Raw genomic sequence first — 21562 nt, 5'->3', positions numbered from 1 at the left:
TTTACTCTTTTGGTGAAGTCTTTAGATGAGCATAGGTGTTTGATTTTTAGGAGCTCCCAGTTATCTGGTTTCTCTTTGTCATTTTTGGTAATGTTTTGTTATCTGTTTATGCCTTGTATTAGGGCTCCTAACGTTGTCCCTATTTTTTTCTTCCATGATCTTTATTGTCTTAGTCTTTAGGTCTTTGATCCACTTGGAGTTATAAAAAACCAAAATTTCTCTATATTATAGCTATTAATTCCTTGAGCTAGTTTGTCAGGATTTCCTATAAATTTTGCTTTCATTTTTTATTGTGCAGGAATTGTAGCATAATTAAGCCTGTCAGTCTTTACATTTGTGATTTCTTTACTGGTAGTGAACATAGGAGAGTTCATCCTATTTTCGTTCATTCTACAAATATAAAAAAAAAAAAATTTTTTTTTTATATGCCAGGCTTTATTTGAAGTACTGGGAGTACAGCCATGACCAAAATAATATCTCTGCCATTTGGGTGGGGAGAACATACAGAAAATAAAAAAGGAAATGTATAATGCAAGATCTGGTGGTAACAAGGGATGTGATGAGACACAGCACAGGGTGAGAGGACAGTGAGGGACAGCAGGAGCTGCTATTTTTGAAGGGGCTCTGAAAAGTTCACATTTGAAGAGAGTCCTGAAGAGGCGTAGGAGACAGGCATGCTAATTTTCCTGCAATTTGATTTTTCTAAACAAGTACCTCACCAATTTTTAGGTGTATGATATTAAAAATGCTCTGAATTATTTTTCCAATTTGTATGTAATTATCTCAATACCAAGAAGAACTTGGGCACAATGGTTAAGTGCTCGGCTGCTGACCAAAAAGTCAGAGGTTCAAGCCCACCAGCTGCTCAGAAGAAGTAAAGACCTGATGATCAGCTCCAGGGAAGAGATTACAGCCTAAGAAACCCTGTGGGGCGGTTCTACTCTGTGCTATAGCAGTGCTAGGAGTTGGAATTGGCTAGACAACACACAACAACAACAGCAGCAGCAGCAACCTCAATACCCTTCCTTTCTCCTTTACTTTCAAGAGCACTGTTATTACATGGGTTCTACTTCTTGGTTCACTGGTATGTTCCAACATGTATGTTTTTCTGACAGCCAACTCTATTTTAATTGCTGTTTTTTGGATCACTAATTGCTGTTTTTTGGATCACTCATTCCAAATATTTACCTGTTATTGCTGATTCTTCTTCTTTAGCATTTCTAAATCATCCTTTCCAAAGCTGAAATGAAATCTCATCTTCCATCTTTGTATCTACAACATCTTCCATGTATTTGAGTTATTTTCTTTCCTCTATTTTAGTTGGATGCATTAAAAATCCTCATAGCTGGTCTTCATCGTGGTCAGGCTATATCCTTTTCCAGGTCTGTGTTTACACCATCTGTGCATGCAGATTCCCCCCAAAACCAAGAAGACCAGCAAGAGGGGAGCCAGAGCAATCTCCCAGGAGAAGGTGGAGGCTGTGAGCAGAAGAGAGTCACATCAGGGAGCCGTCTCTCACCGCCATATTGGAAAGTGAAAGCAGGTTTATGGGAGAAAGGAATGGGGGTTTGTTCACTTTTCCTAACATATGTGGGTTGATTTTCAGAAAGCATGTCCTTTACACCAGGATCAGGGATATTTGAGGATGGTGTCTACGGCATTAGAGAAATAAGCAGGGTAGGCCAAAATCCACTAGAAAGGAAGAATGCAGAGGAGGAAGGCAGGCCTCAAGGATCTAACTCTCTTCCCCCATTTGGAAAGTGGGGATTTAGGATGTCATCTCTTTAGGCCTTGATCAGCCAACTGTGACACGGCCATGGTGACACTTTCCCTGTTCCAGTGAGCCTGGGTATCATGAGGATTAAACAAAGCAACAAAGGAAAAGAAGACGAGCTTTGAATAGCAGAGCTCTAGGGGCCAGGCAAGTGATTGTTTATATCCAGCTCTTTGGGATTCTGGGAACCCTGGTAGCATAGTGGTTAATAGCTACAGTTGCTAACCAGAGGGTCAGCAGTTTGAAACTGCCAGGCGCTCCTTGGAATCTCTATGGGGCAGTTCTACTCTGTCCTATGAGTTGGAATCCACTCGACGGCACTGGGTTATTTGGGATTCTATCCCATGATATCACTATGTTATAAAACATAGGAGGAAAATGAGAAAAAAAAAAGTGAAAAGAAAATATGAGAAAATCATGGACCTTATTAGATACATTGGTGATGAGGTCAGAGTTATACGTTTTTAAACTATTATTTGCCATAGTCTGTTTAGACATCCAAGAACCAATAAAACCTCAGGCCAATTTCCCAGACGATTTTTATACTTAAAATCCCAAGAGACAGACAGGGGTTGGACTGGACTCTAGGACAGAAAATGACACTGGTGAGGAGTGAGCTTCTTGGATCAAGTAGACACATGAGACTATGTGGGCAGCTCCTGTCTGGAGGGAAGATGAGAAGACAGAGGGGGACAGAGGCTGGCTGAATGGACATAGAAATAGAGGGTGGAAAGAAGGAGTGTGCTGTCTTTACTAGGGGGAGAGCAACTAGGAATATATAAAAAACCCAAAACCAAATCCACTGCCATTGAGTTGATTCCGACTCATAGCCACCCTATAGGACAGAGTAGAACTGCCCCATAGAGCTTCCAAGGAGTGCCTGGCAGATTCAAACTGCCAGCCTCTTGGTTAGCAGCCATAGCACTTAACCACTACGCCACTAGGGTTTCCAGGAGTATATGGCAAGGCATATATAAATTTTTGTATGGGAGACTGACTTGATTTGTAAACTTTCATTTAAAGCACAATAAAAGCTAAAAAAAAAAGAAAAAAATCTCAAAGGAGTGGTGGGGGGAGGGGAGGATGATAAGTGAAGCTGTAATTTCTGAGCAGATATTGGATGCACATCGAAGTTTGCTGAAGGTGCTCTCAACTTGTTCTTTCTGGGATCAGTTCTGGTCAGGCCAGCCAACGATAGGCAGTGCAGGGCTCAGTTTATGATTTTGCAGGCTCCCACCATCATGATCAGGCAAGCCACAATGCTCCTTTGGGTGCTGGTGTGAATCCCAGCAGTTGGATTCTGTTTTTGTTGGATCTTCCATGGTCAAGTCTGAGCAGCCCTCACCTTTTTCCACCAAGCCTGTCATGGGAATTTCTGAAACAACATCTTTTGCTTATCTGTCCTAGGTGTCAATGATTCTCAAACTTTAATACGACAAGGAGCTTGCTAAATTGCCTTTGGCCAAACCCCAGGAGAGTTTGACTCAGTAATCTAGGGTGGACCAGGGACCTGTACTGTTAATTTAATAGCTTAAGTGAGTTTTATGCTGGTGATACACAGACTTCCACAGACTGTATTTAGAGAAAAGCTGTATTGGGCTGTCATTCTCTGCCCTGACGTCTTGACCAAGTTATCAGCTTTCGAATTTAAAGTATGCCTGCAACTGCCTCCCCAGCAAAACGTGGAGTTGTGGAGCAATTCTAGTTTATGTGATGGAAACAGATTGCCCAGAGGGATAAGTGAGACTCCAGCTGGGGATCACTCTGGCTTGTCTCTTGTCATCTGATCTGGCTGTCGTCAGAGGCTAAATTAATTTGCCTCCCTATCTTGCTCAATACCTAAACATTCAGACAAATAAATTTGATCAAAAATGGTAATTTGAATTTTTCTTTTCTTCTTTTTTTAAGGTCCTTAAATGGGCTTTTAAATGGGCGTTGGGTTGTTTGGGCTGTAGACTACTGTGTTATTTCTTGTTGATGAAGGATGTCTACCCTAAAGCTGCCCTGAACCCTGGGTGTCTCCCATCCCCCACTCTTGGAGGACGATGGTTCTCAACTTCAGGGTAAAGAATGCTCCTCCCTCCTCTAGAGGCCATGGGAGGACAGCTTGAGCCTGGTGGTCCAGGATAGAACCAATTGTGGACACAAGGGTGTATAAAAGTTGATCACATTGTAATTTTATCTTTACTTTCTAAAAATCAGCTTGCTATTAAAGTTTTTATTTGAATACAGTCTTTCAAGTCCAGCCTCCACCCTTCCGTAAAAATCTTCAAGAATCAGAGGTTTTCCTTCCACGGGCCGCTACAGGAAATGCAAAAGGCTTTCCAAGCAATCATCTGGAGAACTAGTAGCTTTGCCAATCATTCCTCAGAACACTAAACATGTAATTTTCCACTTTAGTGTCCCCAGATACTTGCCTTCTTTGTTGGTGATATGTAGTGTCTCATAAGTGAATGTATTATCGACAGCACATGTAAAATCCGTATTCAAATCCTCTCTTGTGAATGGATCAGAAAAGCCAATGGCACTTCAAGGTTAGCTCTCATTAGTTTTTGAATATTCCCTGAGTGAGAAAACATTTACTCAAGAGTAATATATTACCTCCAAGCTTCTTTCTGTAACTTAGACGTCCAAACATTCTCAATTACAAGTATTCATTGTGCTTCAGTTGATTTCAAGATTCATGAAGGTGGGAGCAAATGCCTCTGTATTTGTTATTTATTGGGAGAATTTCTAAGTCTGTCTTGTAGGCAGAAGTGTCATGGAAGTGCTGGTCACTATAATAAGAGATGTGTTATGGTGAGAGCTTACAGTAACCAGCTTTATTTGGGTAATGGAAAATTCATATTTTAAGACCCTTCATGAGCAAAGCCAAATAAGAACCAGTGTAGGAGTAGAAACATCTAGTTTTGGGAATCTCTGTTGTATCACCAGTAAATAATTTGCATATTTAAGATAAGGAGTTTCCAGAATTCCAGTCCTCCAGAGTGCCTCCTACTCTCCTCTCCATTGCTCACTTTCATTCTGGAAACTGAACTTCACATTGGAGGGCCACAGCCAGTTCCGGGGAACAGCTCTGGTCAGGATAACTGACGTTTGTAAAGTCACAGGAATCTGAAGACTTGCACACTTCACAACTGTCTATTATTGTGGATTTAAAACATTCTTGTTGTGGATCCACTAGGTATTTGCATGTTATCTATGGGAAAAAGATATGATAATATGAGTAGGATGATGGGGGCATAGGAATTGTGGCCGAGGCTTTCTCAACAAAGGCTTGCAAGCAAACGATTGTGCTGTCTACGTGTAATTTCTATTCAACAAACTGCACCCAGAAAGACGTTTTTGAGCAATGGCAGCGAAAGTTCATCTTCATTCCAAGTATTAAAATTGTAGTTAAAAACTAACTGGGAATGTTCAAGGGTCTTCCTTCTTCAGACTAAAACAGTTCCCGCTTCTGAGATCCGATTGTTCTAGTTTCAGAGTGAGAAAACCTTTTCTGGAGATGAATGCTTATGAGAAAAGAATCCTTTCTTTTAGTATCAACCTTCTTTGGAGCCCAAGTTCCCTGAGAAGTGGAGGAGGCAGTATAGACACTGTGGCTAGGTCCCAGAGTCTTTTCAAGGGTTTATGAAAATGTTTGAGAAGCAGGTTGTAGCGTGTAGGATGCAAATACAGTAGCTCCAAAATATAAAAAGGAAATTGCAAAAATCAAGTAATAAATGTTAATTACACAATTAAAAAATGCAAGATCAGTATCAACTAGGGAACTGCAACTCAATGCTTACATAGTTACATATTACATCTGATTCACAAGAACAGCTCATAATTCTCAGCACAAATCAATTTTAAAAATTCTAGAACTAAACAAGGCTAGAATCAAGACATTATTTTTGTTGTTGTATGTGCGTTGTATTTATAAGTTTGTCATAGCATTGTCTCCAGAAGGAAGAGTGAAACCTGCGGAGGTCTTACAACAGCTTTGCCTGGATGATGCTTCCAGGATGGCAAAGAAGAGTGGTCCACTTACTTGTCCAGCCCCTAGGTCACCTGGCCCCCTGGGTAGGCACTCTCTATGCTGGTGCTTTGCACCACACCATGGGACTGCTTGTCTTCTGACTCTTAGGAGCACCTTACACGGGATTGTCAGTCTTGATCCTGTATACGGCAAGGCACACGCGTAAGCCGCCAAACTCGGCATGATGGAAAAGGAAACACTCCAACTCTTCGTGTCCACCAGCAAACCTTGGACTCTTCCTCCTCTTCTCAAACTCCTTGGTGGCAATTCTTTTCCTAGAAGAAAACTTAGTTTCCTCTAATGATTCCGGTCACAGTAAAGAGCTTTACTCTTTACCAAATGCTCTCTGGTTGTCTCAAGGGGTCCCAAGGCAGATGAAAACCTGGAGATATGTGAAGTGAAATGGCTTCCCAAGGCCACTCATCTCATGCAGGACATTCTGAATTCAAGGGTTGCCTTCCTCCACGATTTATTCTATTTACTTCAAAAATCCAGATTAAAGTCTGGATTCTTTCTCCCTTCCCATTGCTGGCCTTAGTGCTAAAATGTTCCTTGTTGCTGTTGTTGTTCGGTGCTGCCAATTTGCTTCTGACATAGCGACCCTATGGACAACAGAACGAAACACTGTCCAGTCCGGTGCTACCTTCACAGTCATCGTTATGCTTGAGCCCATTGTTGTAGTCAATCCATCTCATCAAGGGTCTTCCTCTTCTTTGCTGACCATCCGCTTTACCAAGCATGATGTCCTTCTCCAGGGACTGATCCCTCCTGATAACATGTCCAAAGTATGTGAGACGCAGTCTCGCCATCCTTGCTTCTAAGGAGAGTTCTGGTTGTTCTTCTTCCAAGACAGATTTATTCGTTCTTTTGATAGTCCATGGTATATTCAGTATTCTTCGCCAACACCGTAATTCAAAGGCCCCCGTTCTTCTTCGGTCTTCGTTATTCATTACACAGCTTTCACATGCTTATAAGGCGATTAAAAACACCCTGGCTTGGGTCAGGGGCATCTTAGTCCTCAAGGTGACATCTTTGCTTTTTAACACTTTAAAGAGGTCTTTTGCAGCGGATTTGCCCAATGCAATGTGTCTCTTGATTTCTTGACTGCTGCTTCCATGGCTGTTGATTGTGGATCCAAGTAAAATTAAATCTTTCACAACTTCAATTTTTTCTCCATTTATTGTTGGGCTATATATTTATTTTTATGCCAGTACTACATTGTTTTGATTAGTATAGTTTTATAATATGTTTTGAAATTGGAACATATGAGTCCTCCTATTTTGTTCCTTTTTTCAAAATTGTTGGAGCCATTTGAGGTCTTTATAATTCCATATGAATTTGATGACCAGTTCTTCCATTTCTGCAAAAAAGGCTGTTGGAATTTGATAAGGATTGCGTTGAATCTTTGGGTAATGTCGACATCTTGACAATATTAAGTATTCCAATCCATAAACACAGATACTTTTCCATTTATTTAAATCTTCTTTAATTTCTTTTAGCAATGTTTTATAGTTTTCAGTGTACAAGTCTTTCACCTTCTTTATTAAGTTTGTTCCTAGCTACTTTATAATTTAACTGCTATTGCAAAAGGAATTCTTAATTTTCCTTTCAAATGACTTGTTTCTGGTGAATAGAAACACATCTGGTTTCTGTGTGCTGATTTTGTACCCTGAAACTTTTCTTAATTTGTTATCTCTAGTAGCTTTCCTTTGGAGTCTTTGGATTTTCTACATAAAATCATGTCATTTGGGAATAGTGATAGCTTTACTTATTTTATTATTTAAATGCCTTTCTATTTTATTGCCCTTATTTCTCTGGCTAGAACAATATTGAGTAGCATTGGTGAAGGTGGGCATCCCTATGTTGTTCCTGATCTTAGGGTGAAAGCCTTTAGTCTTTCACCATCAAGTATGGTGGTGTTGTTGTTGTCGTTAGGTACCGTTGAGTCGGTTCTGACTCATAGCGACCCTATGCACAACAGAACGAAACACTGCCCGGTCCTGAGCCATCCTTACAATCGTTGTTGTGCTTGAGCTCATTGTTGCAGCCACTGTGCCAATCCACCTCGTTGAGGGTCTTCCTCTTTTCCGCTGACCTTGTACTCTGCCAAGCATGATGTCCTTCTCCAGGGACTGATCCTTCCTGACAACATGTCCAAAGTATGTAAGACGCAGTCTCGCCATCCTTGCCTCTAAGGAGCATTCTGGCTGTACTTCTGCGTATGATGTTAGCTCTGGGTATTTCATAAATGCCTTTGTCATGTAGAGGAGTTTCCTTTCTATTCCTATTTTGCTGAATCTTTTTTTTTTTTAATAGGAATGGGTGTTGGATCTTGTCAAATGCCTTTTTATTCATCAATTGAGTTGAACATGTGGTTTTTTTCCCTTCATTCTACTAATGTGGTGTATTACACTGATTGATTTTCTTATGTCAAGCTACTCTTACGTTCTTAGGATAAATTTCACAAGGTCATAGTGTATAATCCTTTCAATATGCAACTGGATTCAGTTTGCTAGTATTTTGTTGAGGATTTTTGCATCTATATTCATAAAATATATTGGTCTGCAATTTTCTTGGGATGTCTTTACCTGGCTTTGGTATCACGGTAATGCTGGCCTTTATTTTCTGAAAGAGTTTGAGAAGGATTGGTATTAATTCTTCTATAAATGTTTGGCAAAAGTCAGCAGTGAAGCCATCTAGTCCTAGATTTTTCTTTGTTGGGTAGTTTTTGATTACCAGTTCAATCTCTTCCTTTGTTATGTGGGCTGTTGAGACTTTCCATTTCTTCTTGAGTCAATTTTGATAGCTTGTGAATTTGTAGGAATTTGACCGTTTCATCCAGATTATCTAATTTTTGACATACAATTGTTCATAGTATTCTGTTATAATCTTTTTTATTTTTGTAAGGTTGACAGTAATGCCCCCATTTTCATTTCTGATTTTAATTGGTTATTTTTCTGTATCAGTCTAGCTAGAGGTTTCATTTTATTTGTGTCTTTGGATATAACATGCATTTCTTATATACAGCAAACAGTCCGGTCATATTTTCTTACCCATTCTGTTAATCTCTGTCTTTTGATTAGAAAGTTTAATTCATTTACATTTAAAATAAGGAAGGAGTTATTTCTGCTAATTTGCTCTTTGTTTTCTGTGTGCTTTATACCTTTTTTGTTCCATGTTTCCTTGAATACTGGCTTTTTGTGTGTGTTTAGTTGATTTTTTTTTTTTTGTAGTGACTCATTTTGATTCCCTTCTTATTTTCTTTCATGCATATTTGTTTAGATTATTTTTGTGGTTACCATGGGGATAACATTTAGTATCCTAATTTTTTATGTTTAAATTTTTGTAGGTAGAGTTTTCATGAAGCAAGTTACACCTGTTTTAATATGATGCCATGTTCAACGGCATGTGACAAAGAGAATCTTTCCTTGCATTTGATATTTCAGCCTTATGTGTTTGGTTTCTAGGGCTTTCGTTCAGACACACAGTACACCAAGGAGGTGCAGAAGCAGAGATGAGGAGCCCCAAGACCCCTGTGCTTTGTGATTTCAGTCACCCCCACAGACCATGTAGGTCACACAGAGCTTGCAGGCCTTACCCAGCCAAGCTAATATGGTCTGGTGGGAAAACAATCACCAGAATTGGCTCCACTCCTTTTTCTGGGAACGATGGAAAGAAAAGAGATTCTATTAGAAAAGGCTTCATTTCCGACTGATGTTCAAGTCCCATTGTTTAGCTAATTAAGTAGTTATCCTGACGGCGTGGCCAGTCATTGTGAGAACTGACCTTTAGCAAAGGAAATAGTCTCTCTACAAAATTGAACATCTTTGGCCAATGCCTTTCCCAGCAGAGAAATTACAGGAAGAGGTCACAGATAAACACATAGGCCCCCGACAGACATTCTTTGTTCAGTGATAAGCAATTAACCACCGCTTCCCAGGCTTCCTGAGTGCATTCATAATAGCAATGTTTACAATATCCACAGGATAGGTTTTATCCAAAGGTCGACTTTCCCTAAAATATTTCCCTACTCCCAAGTGCTTGCCTCAGAGTACTGGAAATTCACTTTTTCAAAAAAAGGCCTATGGGCTCAACAACTGCTTGCTTGTAAAGCTAACCCCACATTGGATGATAAATATAGTATTGGTCACTAAGTCTTTATTAAGTGAGTAGATAAAATCTCGGGCTCCCAGTAGCTTGAAGAAAGTGGGCCCCTGAAGTGGAGCAAAAAGGAAGGCTTGGGGTAAGTGAAAGATTGCTGAAGATTTACTTCTTGAAAAAAAGGCACAAGGACTCAAAATCACCAGTTTATAAAGCTAATCCCACACTGGATGATAAATATAGTAAGGAAAAAAACTCAACCCATTGCTGTTGAGTTGATTCTGACTCATAACAACTCTATAGGACAGAGTAGAACTGGTTTCCAAGGGTTTCCAAGGAGTGGCTGGTGGATTTGAATTACCAAGCTTTTGGTAAGCCACCATGCACTTAACCACTGTGCCACCAGGGCTCCAATAAATACAGTATTGGCCACTAATGTCCTTGTTAATCGATTAGATAAACTCTTTTGAGAGGTAGAAGTGGATCCCAAGCAGTTAGAACCCAGCTCCCTAGGAGGCAGGGTTCTCAGCAGCTTGAAAAAACTTGGGCACTGAAATGGAGCAAAAAGGAAGGTTTAGGGTGAGTGAAAGACTGTCCAACCCCATAACTGGCCTCACTTCTTCCACCAAAGAGCATCTTGAAATCCCAACATGAGTAAACATTAAGCAAATGTCAGTTTAACCCAAGAAGCACATAGCTTCTTGCATTTGATAAGAAACCTCCCTTCACTCACAGTCACTTCCTGGCAATCCCCAACCAAAAGGAGCAGCTCAGGAGTTCCCCTAGGAAAGAAAGAGCCTCAGGGACTAGATACATGAGTAGTTCTCGTATTCCAACTGGTAAAAGAATCCCCTGGAGGAATGCTTAAACAAGGATTGCTGCTCCCCTCCCTCTTCCCCATCCCAGAGTTAATGATTTGTTAAATATGGGATGCAGCCCAAGATTTTGCAAGTCTAACAGTGCTGGTGGTTGTGGGCCACGCTTTGAGATCCACTGAGATACAGCACCACCGCAACGAAGGATAGTATATAAGTTGGCTGCCCCCTATTGTTCCTGTGCAGTACTGCATTAACAAGGTAATTATGGACCCATTCATGGTACCCATTGTGGTTGAGTTGATTCTGATTCATAATGACCCTACAGGACAGAGTAGAAATGCCCCATTGGGTTTCCAAGGAATGGCTGTTGGATTCAAACTGCCGGTCTTTTGGTTAGCAGCCAAGCTCTTAACCACTGTGACACCCTGTTGAAGGAACAAGGAATGATCTGAATAAATCCCCACAGGGCAGTAACAGAAATAAATCCCCACAGGGCAGTTCATGGGAGACATGATCTTCCCTGTAATAAACTGAATCTCTTGATTCTCTGTCAGAGAAAAGGTAATGCTTTTCCCTCATAGACTAAACATTTAACCTCAACAATATGTTTTCAAAGCTTTCTAAAACCCCTTAAAAGACGTCAATTGTGTTAGTTATTCCATGTGTAAAATTAAGAAAAACAGCAAACTTTTTCAGGCAGAGTCCAAGCCGGAAACACTTTTACACCCCTTTCACTTAGCTCTGCATCTGGGAGGTAGAAGTTGTTAGGTGCTGTCTAATCGGTTCCCACGCATAACGACCCTACGTACAATGGAATGAAACACGACCTGGTCCTGTGCCACCCTCACAGTCATTGCTATGTTTGAGTCCATTGTTGCGGTCCTTGTGTCAATGCATCTCATTGAGGGTCTTCTTTTTTGCCGACCTTCTTCTTTACCAAGCATGATGTCCTTCTCCATGGACTGCAGGTAGAAGACACTGAGTAAATGCTGAACAGTGAAATGCTAGCCAACCCTGCTCACAACATTACTTTCAAACCATGGATTTAAACCAAAGAGAGCTCTCACTATGAAATCTCAGGGAAGACAAAGGGGTGATTTCCACTGGATTTGCCAATGTACAGCCTCTGATTGGAAAGTCAAATAAAATCCTAGCATCCTAGAATTATACATAAAATTATGTCAACTGTGTATTCTGATTGCTGGTCCTGTAAGTGCATGTCCTCCAACTGGGGCTCCCGAAGAGCTTCCAGAGGCAACTGTTGTTTCACCCCCTCTAGTGGTGTGTTTTTTTCTCAGACTTGAAACCCTATCACCACTACCTAGGGACTCACCTTTCCTTATAACCAAACCAGTTCCAACTCACGGTGACCTCGTGTGTGTCAGAGTAGAGCTGGGCTCCACTGGGTTTTCAAAGGCTGGGATCTTTTGGAAGCAGAGCTCCAGAACTTTCTTTCAATGCACCTCTGGGTGTGTTTAAACCACCAACCTTTTGGTCAGAAGCCAAGTGCTTTCCTCATGACAACACTCTGCTCCTGTTTCAGATTGTTACTCGCATGTCTTATTAACCTGATATTTTTGCGTTGTTGACGTATCTGAGTTTTTTTGCCCTTCATACACAAGACATTCAAGGAATTCTATGTGAACCTTAATTGCCCTTTGCACACTTGTTACTGAACCACTATGGAAAGGTAGCTTGATGACAGACATGTTGTTGAATGCTCCTAGTGATGTATCGAGTGCCTTTGTGGGAAAATGTCCAACACCTGTAACTGCCTGCATCTCTGTAGACATATTATTTATCAGTAAGTAAGTGGTTACCTTCAAACTTAGAAGCTTCTCATTGTCTTGACTCAAAAGAACAGAACCCTTAAGGAAAAACATGTTTTAAAGTTATACTATACACCACTTGGTATCTCAAAAGCTATGGATAATAAGCATTGTCATTACTGACCAATACTGAATTTACAACCCAAGAATTGCCCTGGTATTTACATTGCACATGTTGTGAATAAAATACACGTCTAATTCCATTTTTTAGAAAAGGGAATTTATCAGCATACAAAACAAATGAAATCTCCCGATTTGTTCAACCAAGTCCAATGGGCAACAAAAGACTGCTTCTTCGACAAAACAAGCCATTTTAAAATTCACTGTGTTTATGGCTTAACGACTGTTTATAGGTCTTGAGAGCTATCCAGGAGAGAGCGCTATTACGTAGTCAGTATGGAATGACAATGTTTGGAAGAGATGTCGTCACAGTAAGTAAAATCATTTCGATTTTAGGAGTCAATAAAGAAAAATTTGAAGAGAAGAACTAAACGAGGCCACTTTTTCATATGGACAAAGAGTATTGTGGGTTCTCTGCAGAAAAGAACCCTTAAGAGCATGGCTTCCAATAAAGTACAAAAGGGTGAACAATTCCAGAAACATTCTAACGAGCACAACATGTTCTCAGGAATATCTCTTTCAAAACTATGATGATCGAATGCTTGTGATAGTCAAATATAACCTTGAGTCATGTCATAGTCTTACTCTGAATGGCAACACAGACGTACTAGACATAATTGAAACCGTTTGTTAGTCACATGGCTCATAAACTATTAAAAGTAAAAATTTCATCGTTTCTAACATGACTGATCAAATATTAAAAAAGTCGAAAGTGCTCATGACCAAAGTTGTTCCAAGGCTCACAGGATATCAAGTCTACCCTGCCTAGCAGTTGTGTGTGGAGTTTGCTTATGTGGGGTCGAGTTTTGGCTTCACTATCTACCAACTGTCAGTGACTTAAAGCTTTTTTTTTTTTTTTTACATTTCTGTGTCTCCTTTTCCTAATCTGTAAAAAACGGAGACATGAGCAGTCCCTACTTCATTGGGTTGCGTGTCAGAGTGAGACAGAGTCCCCAGAGTGCTATATTCTTTACCTGGCTTCCTCCCTCCCCTACAGCGCTGTATTGCAAAATGGTTTCCTTTGCTGGGCTCCCTCCTCAGCTTTGCATCTGAATCCTCTTTTTGCTTGGAGGTTATATGTAAACCCCATTGCGCCTGCGTAGTAGTAGTTGTTGTTGTTGGGTGCCATCGAGTCAGTTCTGACTCAGAGAGACCCTATGCACAACAGAACGAAACACTGCCCGGTCCTGAGCCATCATTATAATCGTTGTTATGCTTGAGCTCATTGTTGCAGCCACTGTGTCAATCCACCTCATTGAGGGTCTTCCTCTTTTCCGCTGACCCTGTACTGTGCCAAGCATGATGTCCTTCTCCAGGGACTGATCCCTCCTGACAACATGTCCGAAGTATGTAAGACGCAGTCTCACCATCCTTGCCTCTAAGGAGCATTCTGGCTGTACCTCTTCTAAGACAGATTTGTTCATTCTTTTGGCAGTCCATGGTATATTCGATATTCTTCGCCAACACCACAATTCAAAGCCATCAATTCTTCTTCGGTCTTCCTTATTCATTGTCCAGCTTTCACACGCATATGATGCTATTGAAAATACTATGGCTTGGGTCAGGCACACCTTAGTCTTCAGGGTGACATCTTTGCTCTTCAACACTTTGAAGAGGTCCTTTGCAGCAAATTTACCCAATGCAATGAGTCTTTTGATTTCCTGACTGCTGCTTCCGCGGTTGTTGATTGTGGATCCAAGTAGAATGAAATCCTTGACAGCTTCAATCTTTTCTCCTTTTATCATGATGTTGCTCATTGGTCCAGTTTTGAGGATTTTTGTTTTATGTTGAGGTGTGGTTTTGGGTTATGTTGAGGTACAACCCATACCGAAGGCTGTGGTCTTTGATCTTCATTAGTAAGTGCTTCAAGTCCTCTTCATTTTCAGCAAGCAAGGTTGTGTCATCTGCATAACGCAGGTTGTTAATGAGTCTTCCTCCAATCTTGGCGCCCCATTCTTCTTCATATAGTCCAGATTCTTGTATTATATGTTTAGCATACAGATTGACTAGGTATGGTGAAAGAATACAACCCTGACGCACACCTTTCCTGACTTTAAACCAATCAGTATCCCCTTGTTCTGTCCGAACGACCACCTCTTGATCTATGTAAAGGTTCCTCATGAGCACAATTAAGTGTTCTGGAATTCCCATGCTTTGCAGTGTTATCCATAGTTTGTTATGACCCACACAGTTGAATGCCTCTGCATAGTCAATAAAACACAGGGAAACATCTTTCTGGTATTCTCTGCTTTCAGCCAGGATCCTTCTGACATCAGCAATGATATCCCTGGTTCCACATCCTCTTCTGAAACCAGCCTGAATTTCTGGCAGTTCCCTGTCGATATATTGCTGCAGCCGTTTTTGAATGATCTTCAGCAAAATTTTCCTTGCGTGTGATATTAATGATAATGTTCTATAATTTCCACATTCTGTTGGATCACCTTTCTTGGGAATAGGCATAAATATGGATCTCTTCCAATCAGTTGGCCAGGAAGCTGTCTTCCATATTTCTTGGCATAGATGAGTGAGCACTTCCAGTGCTGCATCTGTTTGTTGAAACATCTCAATTGATATTCCCTCAATTCCTGGAGCCTTGTTTTTTGCCAATGCCTTCAGAGCAGCTTCGACTTCTTCCTTCAGTACCATCGGTTCCTGATCATATGCCACCTCTTGAAATGGTTGAATATCGACGAATTCTTTTTGGTATAATGACTCTGTGTATTCCTTTTGATGCTTCCTATGTTGTTTAATATTTTTGCCATGGAATCCTTCACTATTGCAATTCAAGGCTTGATTTTTTTCTTCTGTTCTTTCAGCTTGAGAAACGCCGAGTGTGTTCTTCCCTTTTGGTTTTCCATCTCCAGCTCTTTGCACATGTCATTATAATACTTTACTTTGTCTTCTCGAGAGGCCCTTTGAAATCTTCTGTTCAGTCCTTTTACTTCATCAATTCTTCTTTTTGCTTTAGCTGCTCGATGCTCAAGAGCAAGTTTCAGAGTCTCCGCTGACATCCATCTTGGTCTTTTCTTTCTTTCCTGTCTTTTCAATGACCTCTTGCTTTCTTCATGGATGATGTCCTTGATGCCATTCCACAACTTGTCTGGTCTTCGGTCACTAGTGTTCAATGCATCAAATCTATTCTTCACATGGTCTCTAAATTCAGGTGGGATATACTCAAGGTCATATTTTGGCTCTCATGGACTTTCTCTGATTTTCTTCAGTTTCAGCTTGAACTTGCATATGAGCAATTGATGGTCTGTTCCACAGTCGGCCCCTGGCCTTGTTCGACCGATGATATCTAGCTTTTCCATTGTCTCTTTCCACAGATGTAGTCAATTTGATTTCTGTGTGTTCCATCTGGTGAGGTAGTTGCTGTTTATGTTGATGAAAGAAGGTATTTGCAATGAAGAAGTCATTGGTCTTGCAAAATTCTGTCATTCGATCTCCAGCATTGTTTCTATCACTAAGGCCATATTTTCCAACTACTGATCCTTCTTCTTTGTTTCCAACTTTTGCATTCCAATCTCCAGTAATTATCAATGCATCTTGATTGCATGTTCGGTCAATTTCAGACTGCAGCAGCTGATAAAAATCTTCTATTTCTTCATCTTTGGCCCTAGTGGTTGGTGCATAAATTTGAATAATAGTCGTATTAACTGGTCTTCCTTGTAGGCGTATGGATATTATCCTATCACTGACAGGGGTGTACTTCAGGATAGACCTTGAAACGTTCTTTTTGACGATGGACGCAATACCATTCCTCTTCGAGTTGTCATTCCCAGCATAGTAGACTATATGATTGTCCGATTCAAAATGGCGAATACCAGTTCACTTCAGCTCACTAATGCCTAGGGTATGGATGTTTATGTGTTCCATTTCATTTTTGACAATTTCGAATTTTCCCAGATTATACTTTGTACATTCCAGGTTCCAATTATTAATGGATGTTTGCATCTTCTCATTTTGAGTCGTGCCACATCAGCAAATGAAGGTCCCTAAAGCTTTACTCCATCCACGTCATTAAGGTTGACTCTACTTTGAGGAGGCAGCTCTTCCCCAGTCAGCTTTTGAGTGCCTTCCAACCTGGGGAGCTCAACTTCCAGCGCTGTATCAGGCAATGTTCTGCTGCTATTTGTAAGGTTTTCACTGGCTAATGCTTTTCAAAAGTAGACTGCCAGGTCCTGCTTCCTAGACTGTCTTAGTCTGGAAGCTCAGCTGAAACCTGTCTTCCGTCAGTGACCCTGCTGGTATCTGAATACTGGTGGCATAGCTTACAGCATCACAGGAACACGCAAGCCCCCACAGTACAACAAACTGACACACATATACGCACTAATGCTATGAAGAAAAACAGAAGCAGGGTAGGGAGAGAGAGTAACAGGAGTGTTGTTTTAGATAAAGTGGCTAGAGAAGTCCTTTCCAAACAGGGGACATTTGAGCAAAAAGTAAAATGAAGGGAGCGAGAGCCATGACAACACCTGGGGAAGGCCCTCAGGTGGCAGGTATTTCAAGGACAGTGAGGAGGACACAATTTGGAGTCTCACAGTTTGGATGACATCGAGGTCATTTCTGGAGGACTGAGCAAGAGTCCATTCTGCAAGGGACCCACCCCCACCCTCATCCGAAAGGGCTTACCTGACAGTGCAGACGTTGGTGACAGAATCCCTCTGTAAGGTTGGGAATACCCTCAGAGCCCAGTCCTGGACTCCCCATTCGTGTCTCTTCTCCTGAGACCATTCTACCAGAGTCGTTTTTATGCCACATCATGTTGAGTTGGGGGCTGGCTGAGGTCTGCAACCAAGACCGTGCCTGGGGGCACCTCAGGACCATAGGCTGCCCTTCCAACCGGAAGTACTTTTTGAAATGCTTGCCATGAAATTGGCAGTTCCTTGCAGCCACTGAAGAACGGAGAGGTCTCAGTCAGGTTTTTGGTCCCAAATCATAAAAGCTCCCTGGACCTCCAGATTTGGGCTCATTCTGTCAGGAGGACATCAGGTAAGGCCACTGATTGTTTCCTCTCCTCCTGTCTTTGCTCAAATATCACCTGCCCAGTGAGGTCTTACTTGACCACCCGGTTGCCCTGGAACTCGTATTCTCCTTTATTGCTCTAATGTTCTCTATGGCGTTCTTCATCAACCTGTCTCCTGTCTCTGCAATGTAAGCTCTATGGGTGCCAGGATCCTAGTCTCCTTTGTTCACAGTTACATCCCCAGCTGCACCTGTTGAATGAATGAGCAAATGAATGACTAGAAGTCAAAATGTCGTCATATTTTACTCCTGAGGGAACATTTTCTCTATTCTCTATGGATTAACTCTTATTTATATAAAATTCTGACATATCCTAAGGGGTTTTATATATTGTTAACTCTCTGGTCTATAGCATTCCATGGGAAAAAAACAAAAGTGAATAACTCATACAAGGTCATGAAGCATTCTTCCCTGTAAACCTCCCCAAGGCTGGAGTAGGAACCTTATGTGTCTCCCTCTAGTCTTTCTGACACTAAATCACAATTGCCTGTTGATCAGCTAACCATTGCCACAACAATGCTACCTAACAATTCAGGAGTCTGAGAGAGAGTGCAGATGTCCTGAGTGCTAGCCTTATATTGAATGTCACTCCTGCCACAATCTCTCGTATCAAATATAGCTGGGCACCCTAAGTGCTTGTGCATGGACCCACACTCCTCTAATACCATCCAGGGAAGAATTTAGCCTACAAAGTAAGACTGTGCATACTCTGGCACCATCTTCCCAGCCCGTGGCCCAAGCCTGTCTGAAATTCAGATTAAAATTCAGAATAAAGTACAGAATAAAATCCAAACTCCTTACCATAGCCCCCGACGCCCACCCTGATCTGGTTCTGCCCTGTCTCCCAGCTCATCAGGACCCTGTCTTCACTCACTTCACCACCCATGTGTGAACCTTCTTCCTGCTCCTCAATCAGAGATTTTGTGCTGCTGTCCCCTTTGTCTGTCTGCTTCCTCCCATCCTTCAGCCTTATCACTCCTTCTCTGGGACTCCTGTTCCCCAGGGTAACGTGGACCTCAACTTGTTCATCCCCGCCTCAACAATCCATCTATCTCACCATCATTTGTGCACAATTCATGTGGCTGCCAGGCTGTGTGGTGACCCCAGCAGGCAGCAGCCAGGTCCACCTCCGCTACCAGGTCAACCTTGCTGCCCAACACTGTGCTGGGCACCCAGCAAGGGCTCAAACAATCAATGAATGAATAAAAAATTATGATCACAGTGTCTTTAGACCAAGTTAAAAGATGGTCGACTTCGGTCATGATCTGACATATGAAAATTTAAAAAATACACTGAGTTATCCTCTGTCACCACCTCTAAGGCTACCCAAGTTTAACAGAAAAAAGTTTGCTAACATGTTATGTTGATAACCTTGTGGGAAAACATTCTCTCCATCCTTCCTGGTGAGGGTGTTAACTGGTATAACCTGGCCAAGGGTGGGGGAGATGGGCAATTAAAAAAAAAGTTTGTTAAAACCACAAGTGCACATACCCTTTGACATGGCAACTCCAATTCTAGGAATTTAGCCAACGTATAGGCTTGTTTGCCCTTCTGGAAAGTGACACAGGCAAGGTTGCTAGTCATTACAGCATTGGTTGTAATAGTAAAGGTCACAAAACACTTTGTTTATCAAGACGTTAAAAATGCAGCTTGATATAGAGAAATATGGAACAAGGTACAAAACAATGTACACCATTAGTGTGAAAGAGGTGGAAGGAAATACAAGAAGCTCTGGGTAGTGCCAACAGTTAATGCACTTGGCTCCTAAAAGGTTGGAGGCTTGAGTCCACCCAGAGGCACCTTGGACAAAGGCCAGGCAATGTAATTCTGAAAACTCAGCCCTTGCAAACTCTTTGGAGTCCAGTTCTACTCTGACAATCATGGGGTCTCCATGGAGTTGACTTGATGGCAACTGGTTTTATTAACAATATGTAGTTACCTATTGATGATAAAGAGGGAACCGGGAAGGGTGGAGAGGAAGACTTTGCTGAATAGTCTTTTAAAATTTGTGTTATTTACTAAGAAATAAGCCATTAGTAATACATGCAAAAAATTTTTAAAAATTCCAAAATCTTATTGGAAAGTTTAACAGAAAGATAAGTAAACTGTTATTGTAAAATATGTTCCAATCCGCATGTAATAATTGGAACCACCAGGCAAAGAGAAGATAGATAAGTTTCCTGGGAGAAATGGAGCTGGGCCTCCACTCCCAAGCCAGTGCTGCCTCCTCCATCCCAGCATCCTTGAAGATGTTTGTTGGATTTTCTTGGTGCAGAGTTGTGGGCTCAGTGGGTAGGACTTCAAGTAAAGTTCCTCCACATGTTTTACATTTTTTTTTTTTCATGTCTAGGTTGATGTGATCAGTTGGAGGGACCTGCCAAAAACAATCCAGCCTGACATCCACTCTAGGTGACAGTTTCCAGATCTTCCGAGTGTAGACTTAGAGAAGCCTGAGACACAGTCCCTCCAAAATGAGGCAATGACTCAGCTGGGTAGCCAGGCTGAGCACCTCCACATGCAGGACAGCCGGACTCTCAGCACCTTTGGACCTGGAGAAACCCACACACCAGCACTGAGCTGTCCAGTCAATGTCGTGTAGGGGCTTGGAAGCTGAATAGGCATGGTATTAATCCAGGGATACGCTGTGATGAGCTTGTGCCTTTGGGCCGGTGACTGAACTTCTGGGGGTCTCAGCTTATTGAGCCTTAGAGCTGCAATAATGGCATCAACCTTGCCAGGTTGTGAAAAGGATTAGAGATGATGTATGTAAAGAGCCCAGCACAGGTGCCTGTTCCTTAGCAGGGCCTTGATAAATGGTAACAACACGTCAACAAGTCAATAGCAAGACACATCGCCAGCGGCCTAACAGCCTCATGCCATTTCCACCTGACTACATTCACCCATGGGGCCTGGAGTCAGACTGCCTGCATTAGAGAACCCAGCCCCGTATTAACTACCACCATGACAAGTCACTTCACTATGCCTTAGTTACCTAACCTGCAAAGAGAGATAATAATGACCACATCACCTGTAAGGCACTTCGGATCAGGCCTCACACATACTGAGTGCTCTATTAAGTATTAGCTATTGTTATTATCAGAGTCCTGGTGGCGCAGTGGTTAAGAGCTTGGCTGCTAACCAAAATGTCAGCAGTTTAAACCCTCCAGCTACTCCTCGGAAACCCTATGGGGCAGTTCTACTCTGTCTCATAGGGTTGCTATGAGTTGCTATCAGCTTGATGGCAATGGGTTTGGTTTGGTTTTGGTATTATTATTATCACCATCATCATTATTTATTCAGTACCAAATTTGAAGCATTGCTAACCCTCAGTTTGATTGTGTTCTTAGCAGCTCAGCTCTGAGCTGGGAAGTCAGAGTGAGAATCTATACTCCTTGTAAAGCTCTTTATACTCACACCAACTCACCCAGACTTCACTCACAAATACTGTGGTCTCCATCTTCCTGGCTCTACCCTTTGCTTACATTCAATTGTTTAATATCTATTTAGAGCTTTAAAGGTTTATTCCACAGAAACAGAGAACAACCCAAACTAAACTACACAAGTAAAATAATCCACTCGCCCGTTGAAAAACTCCATTTCGGTTGACTTTTAAAATCTTCTCTGTTACCTTTTTGGGATATTTCTTTCTCTTGCACTAAACCAAAAACCTGTTGCCATCAGGTTGATTCTGACTCATAGTGACCCTATAGGATAGAGGGGAACTGCCCCATAAGGTTTCCAAGGAGCGTCTGGTGGATTTAAACTGCCCACCTTTTGGTTTTTACCTTTTGGTTAGCAGCCCAGCTCTTAACCACTGTGCACCAGGGCTCCTTTCTCTGGACATTGGGGTACAATGTTTCCATCTCCTTATCAC

This window comes from Elephas maximus, chromosome 17 (assembly GCF_024166365.1).
Source record: "Elephas maximus indicus isolate mEleMax1 chromosome 17, mEleMax1 primary haplotype, whole genome shotgun sequence".
In the NCBI taxonomy this organism is placed as follows: domain Eukaryota; kingdom Metazoa; phylum Chordata; class Mammalia; order Proboscidea; family Elephantidae; genus Elephas; species Elephas maximus.
The sequence above is the reverse complement of the archived record's forward strand: the minus strand, read 5'-3'. Positions refer to the sequence as shown.